This window comes from Oncorhynchus mykiss, chromosome 19 (assembly GCF_013265735.2).
Source record: "Oncorhynchus mykiss isolate Arlee chromosome 19, USDA_OmykA_1.1, whole genome shotgun sequence".
Taxonomy (NCBI): domain Eukaryota; kingdom Metazoa; phylum Chordata; class Actinopteri; order Salmoniformes; family Salmonidae; genus Oncorhynchus; species Oncorhynchus mykiss.
Window position 1 is genome coordinate 16,212,336 of NC_048583.1, and position 6,258 is coordinate 16,218,593.

General features: G+C 40.9%; 2 protein-coding genes across 3 annotated transcripts in view; one reads left to right on the forward strand and one right to left on the reverse strand.

Annotated features, from left to right (window-relative positions):
* The window catches only part of LOC110498461 (zinc finger and SCAN domain-containing protein 2), a 771,911-nt gene that overhangs the window by 543,179 nt on the left and 222,474 nt on the right, over positions 1-6,258 (reverse strand). The window lies entirely within an intron of this gene.
* Positions 1-6,258, forward strand: part of LOC110498465 (zinc finger protein 34) — a 210,005-nt gene that overhangs the window by 178,599 nt on the left and 25,148 nt on the right. The window lies entirely within an intron of this gene.

The following is a 6,258-nucleotide window of genomic DNA, read 5'->3' on the forward strand; positions in this document are numbered from 1 at the left end:
ATTGTTATGAATCCCCCATGGCTGTAGCAAACATTGCCACTCAATAATTTACTTACTCAGTCACACAAGTCAGTCACTGTTGGCTATATTTATTCTGATGTACATCAAATCAAATGTACTTGTCACATACACATGGTTAGCAGATGTTAATGCGAGTGTAGCAAAATGCTTGTGCTTCTAGTTCCGACCATGCAGTAATATCTAACAAGTAATGTAACCTAACAATTTCACAACAACTACCTTCTACACACACACACACGTGTAAAGGAATGAATACAAATATGTACATAAAAATATATGAATGAGTGATGCCCGAATGGCATAGGCAAGATGCAGTAGATGGTATAGAGTACAGTATATACATATGAGATGAGTAATGTAGGGTATGTAAGCATTATATAAAGTGGCTAGTGATAAATTGATTACATCAATTTTTCCATTATTAAAATGGCTAGAGTTGAGTCAGTATGTTGGCAGCAGCCACTCAATGTTAGTGATGGCTGTTTAACAGTCTGATGGCCTTGAGATAGAAGCTGTTTTTCAGTCTCTCGGTCCCCGCTTTGATGCATCTGTACTGACCTCGCCTTCTGGATGATAGCGGGGTGAACAGGCAGTGGCTCGGGTGGTTGTTGTCCTTGATGATCTTTTTGGCCTTCCTGTGACATCGGGTGGTGTAAGTGTCCTGGAGGGCAGGTAGTTTGCACCCAGTGATGCGTTGTGCAGACCTCACTACCCTCTGGAGAATCTTACGGTTATGGGCGGAGCAGTGGCCGTACCAGGCGGTGATACAGCCCGACAGTCCACCTGGCCGTGCTGCTGCTCCAGTTTCAACTGTTCTGCCTGTGATAATTATTATTTGACCATGCTGGTCATTTATGAACATTTGAACATCTTGGCCATGTTCTGTTATAATCTCCACCCGGCACAGCCAGAAGAGGACTGGCCACCCCACAAAGCCTGGTTCCTCTCTAGGTTTCTTCCTAGGTTTTGGCCTTTCTAGGGAGTTTTTCCTAGCCACCGTGCTTCTACACCTGCATTGCTTGCTGTTTGGGGTTTTAGGCTGGGTTTCTGTACAGCACTTTGAGATATCAGCTATATAAATTAATTTGACTTGATTTGTTTTTGGTGGCAAGCCGAATTTCTTCAGCCTCCTGAGGTTGAAGAGGCGCTGCTTCATGTCATCATGTCACTGTGTTCATCAATGCAACAACAACCAAAACATTCTCAAGTCAAGTCCCTCTTACTGTAACTGTTTCTGTTATGAAAACCCCCAGAGCTCACAAGCCTATCTATCATCTGTGGTATGGGATCTATACAAACAGTCCTTGACCTCAAGCTGTTTGCTGTAAATGGCCTGAATTCTCCAGGTCTTGTGATGACGGGTGAAATATTAAACACGAACGAATGTAACCCTGTACTTGATATTACAGACTGACTGTTCTCTACAAACTGGAGTGTACATCCTTTTAACCCTTTGTTAAATTGTCATTTGAAACAGGCTTGTGTAAATGCCTGTTTTAAGAGAGACAGTAAACCTAGGCTAGAACAAGTATAGTTGAATATTTACCTTACTGACGTTGATGGAATAAAGTCATTCCACGATTTTCTACTCTATTCTTGCTTAAACACGGTTCTTTCTAAAGATAGAGTAACAACAACAAAAAAGTAACAAAATAACAATAAGGCTATATACCAGTACCGACAATGCATAGATAATACACAGCGAGTAGCAGCAGCGTAAAAAAAGGGGCCAATGCAAATAGTCTGGGTTGCCATTTGATTAACTGTTCAGCACTCTTATGGCTTGGGGGTAGAAGCTGTTAGGGTGCCTTTTGTACCTAGACTTGGCACTCCGGTACCACTTGCCGTGCGGTAGCAGAAAGAACTTGGCTGGCTGGAGTCTGACAATTTTTAGGGCCTTCCTCTGACACCACCTGGTTTCGAGATCTTGGATGGCAGGAAGCTTGGCCCCAGTGAAATAAGCCTAAACATGCTTCCTGTCTGCAACAACACAATAAAGTAATATTACAAAAAAATGTGGCAAAGCAATTCACTTTTTGTCCTGAATAAAGTATTGTGTTGTATTGGATTTGCCTCAAACATATTACTAAGTACCATTCTCCATATTTTCAAGCATAGTGGTGGCTGCATCATGTTATGTGTATGCTTGTAATCGTTAAGGACTCGGTGGGTTTTCAGGATAAAAAAAGAAACTGAATGGCGCTAAACACAGGCAAAATCCTAAGCGGAGATGCAGCCTGACAGAATGCTCTCGACGGTGCATCTGTAGAAGTTCGTAAGGGTCTAAGGGGCCAAGACACATTTCTTCAGCCTCCAGAGGTTGAGGAGGCACTGTTGTGCCTCCACCACGCTGTCAGTGTGGAGGGACCATTTCAGCTCCTCAGTGATGTGCACTCCAAGGAACATGGTGCTTTTGAGCCTCTCTATTGCAGCCCATTCTGTTTGGAGGCGGTGAGAAAAGTGGAGGGAGCAAGTGGAGATTCTGGGCAATCAAGGGATCCTGATATACAGTGCCTTTAGATAGTATTCAGACCCCTTGACTTTTTCCACATTTTGTTATGTTACAGCCTTATTCTAAAGTTGATTAAATGTTTTGTATCTATTCTCTTATTTTATTCATATTTATTGTTGTTGTTTATACACCTTGTGGGTGGGGGCAACGGTTCAAAAAATGGGAGAAGACTAATATTGTGTAGTTGAATTCCTCATTGTACAGTATTTAAGAATGTATCACTATGTTGCCAAAAAAGTTCAAGACTGTTATTGTTCCCTTCAATAAAATGCATTCAAAACTACTTTCTGCACCTTTCTTAGGCTATACAAGTGCTATCTCTTGCTAGAAAATGCAGCAACTTTAGCAATAATAATAATAAACCTCTACTTTAGTAAAGAAAACAAGTATGACAGGTGGGTTGTAAGAAAAATGAGTGGTGTCCACTGATTAAATGCAGTCTTTCTGCATTGTGAAGAAGGAAACCCCAGATATTCACAAAGTTTGATGAATGACACGTTGTTTATTTATGTAAAATAGATTTGGGGTTTAAAATTCAATTAAGCAGCTTTCTTTTAGGGGTTTAGTGAAGGCGGGTCATTTTTTACCCTTAGGACAAGGGGAGTATACAGAATGTTAAGACTACACAAGGGTTAAAGTCTCACAGAAAAAAAACAAGCCCTGAGGTCGAAGGAATTGTCCTTAGAGCTCAGAGACAGGATTGCGTCGAGGTTCAGATCTGGGGAGGGGTACCCAAAAATGTATGCTGCATTGAAGGTCCCCAAGAACATAGTGGCCTCCATCATTCTTAAATGGAAGAAGTTAGGAACCACCAAGACTCTTCCTAGAGCTGGCCACCCAGTGGCAAAGGGCCTTGGTCAGGGAGATGACCAAGAACCAGCTGGTCAATCTGACAGAGTTCCTCTGTGGAGATGGGAGAAACTCTCAGAAGGACAACCATCTCTGCAGCACTTCACCAATCAGGCCTTTATGGTAGAGTGGCCTGACAGAAGCCACTCCTCAGTAAAAGGCACATGACAGCCCAATTGGAGTTTGCCAAAAGGCACCTAAAGACTCTAAGACCATAATAAACAAGAATGTCTCATCTCATGAAACCAAGATTGAAATCTTTGTCCTGAATGCCAAGCGCCACATCTGGAGGAAACCTGGCACCATCTCTATGGTGCCAGGTTAGCCCACCCATTTTCACCTACCTCATCCCCATACTGTTTTTATTTATTTATTTTTATTTTTCTGCTCTTTTGCACACCAATATCTCTACCTGTACATAACCATCTGATCATTTATCACTCCAGTGTTAATCTGCATAATTGTAATTATTTGCCTACCTTCTCATGCCTTTTGCACACAATGTATATATAGACTCCCCTTTTTTCTACTGTGTTATTGACTTGTTAATTGTTTACTCCATGTGTAACTCTGTGTTGTCTGTTCACACTGCTATGCCTTATCTTGGCCAGGTCGCAGTTGCAAATGAGAACTTGTTCTCAACTAGCCTACCTGGTTAAATAAAGGTGAAATAAAAAAAATTAAAAAAATATGGTGAGTCATGGTGTTGGCAGCATCATGCTGTGGGGATGTTTCTCAGCGGCAGGGACTGGAAGACTAGTCAGGATCGAGGGAAAGATGAACGGAGCAAAGTACAGAGAGATCTACTTCAGAGTGCTCAGGACCTCAGACTGGGGCGAAGGTTCACCTTCCAACAGGACAACAACCCTAAGCACACATCCAAGACAATGTAGGAGTGGCTTCGGGACAAGTCTCTGAATGTTCTTGAGTGGCCCAGCCAGACCCCGGACTTGAACCCGATCGAACATCTCTGGAGAGATCTGAAAATAGCTGTGCAGCAAAACTCTCCATCCAACCTGACAGAGCTTAAGAGGATCAGAGAGGAATGGGGGAAACTCCCCAAATACAGGTGTGCCAAGCTTGTAGCGTCATACCCAAAGACTCAAGGCTGTAATCGCTGCCAAAGATGCTACAACAAAGTCCTGTGTAAAGGTTCTGAATACTTATGTAAATTTGGTATTTCAGTTCAGTTTCTATAAATTTGCAAAAATGTCTAATACACTGTTTTTGCTTTGTCATTATGGGGTATTGTGTGTAGAATGATGAGGGAAGACAACAATTTAATAGATTAAGGCTGTAATGTAACAACATGTGGAAAAAGTCAAGGGGTCTGAATACTTTGGAAAACGAGTGGACTTTGCAAAGAGCATTTAGGATTATACAAAAAGCAGTTGGGAAATGAATGTTTCTTTGTTTTGTTTGAGTTTCAAATACAAAATGTTCAGTGAATGTGAGTATAATTAGGTAGTTCACATTATTAACTTTCCTACTAACCTTCTAAAAGTTAACAGTGCCAAAATCTTGCCAATCCATTCATTATTCTACTAACTATGACTGAGTGTGAAACATGTTTTTCATAATGTACGCTTCATGCGTATACATTTGAACAAACAACACCATCATAAAGTGTTTCACCATTTATTTGTATTCATCTTGAAGAACAATCTGGCCTTAATGGCCATGTACTTTTATCTCCACCCGGGCACAGCCAGAAGAGGACTGGCCACCCCTCAGAGCCTGGTTCCTCTCTAGGTTTTTTCCTAGGTTCCTGCCTTTCTAGGGAGTTTTTTCCTAGCCACTGTGCTTCTACATCTGCATTGCTTGCTGTTTGGAGTTTTGGGCTGGGTTTCTGTATAAGCACTTTGTGACATCTGCTGATGTAAAAAGGGCTTTATAAATAAATGTGATTCTTTGATTATTGAGTACGGAGACAAATAGCAAAGGTATCTCAGGCAGTATTTGGAGTATGTAAATATAATGCAACCTACCAATCAATGTATATCAAGTGCCTTGGAGGGCACAATCTTACAATGTTGCAGTCCAGAAATGAGAGCTTTACCATCTATGCCAAAAGCCTGGGCCTCTGATGGAGACTGTAGAACTGTCAGACGCATTCTTCAGTATTACCCCTTCTCTCTAGGCGCATGTGTGTGTCCAGTCCCTATAGGCATATTGAAAGGATCCCACCCTGGTCACCAATGTAGCTGACCGATGTAGAGAGAGACAAGGACCTTAGCAGAATGCATTCTAAAGCTTGTGTGGTCCAGAGATGAGAACTCTACCGTCTTTTGCAAAAGTCTGGGCTCCTGACAGAGACAATAGAATTGTCCACACTCCATGTTAAAATAGTAATATAAAACAAGTTTGTCACCTGTCAGACGTGAGCTGCTGTCTAAAGAAGAACATCTATAGCTTGCTCCCAAAGACTGAAATAAGATAAATATCTGTTTTTGAGTGCACTTGAAATATGCAGCATGAATTGTTTTGATCGTATTAAGAGGTAACTCCCATTTACCATATAGCCAATTTATTGAATGCTAGCCTATGTTTGATTAGTCAAGCCAGCTACTGTAAATGTCAATTTGTGTTTCAGTAGCTAGCGATCTCTGTCAGTGAATAGCAGTGTTGGAAAAAGTACCCAATTGTCATACTTCAGTAAAAGTAAAGATACCTTTATAGAAAATTACTCAAGTAGAAGTGAAAGTCACCCAGTAAAGTACTACTTGAGTAAGTCTAAAAGTATTTGGTTTGAAATATACTTAAGTATCAAAAGTAAAATGTAATTGCTAAAATATACTTCAGTATCAAAAGTAAATGTATAAATAATTTCAAATTCCTTATATTAAGCAAACCAGACTGCATGATTTTAATTTACA